Raw genomic sequence first — 1075 nt, 5'->3', positions numbered from 1 at the left:
ACACACACACACACACACACACACACACACACAATCCACCCTCACATACCCAAAGCCCCCTAAATCACCTAGCCTGCACTGTTCAACAGCTGCTACTGCAAGTCTCACCTGAAGGACGCACTCCCATGACTCACTAGCGATATCTTTCGCACGTGCATGAGGCGGACAGGGACAGACTGATTGTGAACGCGCCTAATTAGCTCACGCTCCTTCCTCAAACCCCGGCGGTCACGAGCGCTTATCTGGGGCCAGCCACGCGCCCCCCTCGAGTGTGAGCATCAACTTTACTCATTGAGCATTCTCGCGCTCGTGTTCGGAAATACGCGTACCCGGAGAAAGGTTGGGAGTTCACATGCCATCGATCGTATCAGACTTGTCAGCGCAACAGATAGAAAACTGTGCCACACAGAAATGGGACACTGAACAGACAGGGCAAGGGAAACACAATATAAATCTATTTATTCAGTAGTCAATGTCTCGTTTCATTTTGTTATTATACAGTACTTTTCTTGAATTTTTTATCATGGATTTCTTGGACAATTAAAATATTGGAGTGAAGTGACCGTTATTCCTATTTCCGACCATGTCCAGCTTTCACAATTACACCTTTACTCTGTATTCTTGTAGTTGTGTTCGAGCAGCATGGTGGTACGTAGCCTCGTCGGTTACATCACAGCACTCTATGCTCTTCTTCCGGCTTTTGTGACTTTCCTGGTTGATGGTACTTAAAAGCAGTGTCGTTCTATCCGAACTCAGTAGTATCTAAGGTCAAACCACTTATCATCAGCTCTTCACCTGATAAGAGACTCTGTTCGCTGACGAGGTGAGGTGATCTCTAAATTGCTGTTCGCGAAAGACTTCCATTACATGTGAGTGTGCATAGTGTACCATTGTAAAAATATTGTGATGTTCCTATACAGTCTTTTTGTTTTTTAACTGTCGGTGCACATTGTATCATTTCTTTTTGTGCCGGCAAACCAATGGTGACACCCTTCTTTTTCTGCGCTATCTTTTTCTGTCTATTTCTCTCTCTCTCTCTCTCTCTCTCTCTCTCTCTCTCTCTCTCTCTCTCTCT

The 1075-nt window shown here is 45.2% G+C and overlaps 1 long non-coding RNA gene across 1 annotated transcript in view; it reads left to right on the top strand.

Annotated features, from left to right (window-relative positions):
• The first annotated feature begins 334 nt into the window (after positions 1-334).
• LOC118477534 overlaps positions 335-1075 on the top strand; it is a 3671-nt gene continuing 2930 nt past the window's right edge. The window contains exon 1 of the long non-coding RNA XR_004858446.1: positions 335-869. This is a non-coding gene — a long non-coding RNA (uncharacterized LOC118477534). The remainder of the gene's footprint in view (positions 870-1075) is intronic.

This window comes from Aplysia californica, unplaced genomic scaffold (genome assembly GCF_000002075.1).
Source record: "Aplysia californica isolate F4 #8 unplaced genomic scaffold, AplCal3.0 scaffold00128, whole genome shotgun sequence".
NCBI classification, from domain to species: domain Eukaryota; kingdom Metazoa; phylum Mollusca; class Gastropoda; order Aplysiida; family Aplysiidae; genus Aplysia; species Aplysia californica.
The sequence above is the reverse complement of the archived record's forward strand: the minus strand, read 5'-3'. Positions and strand labels throughout refer to the sequence as shown.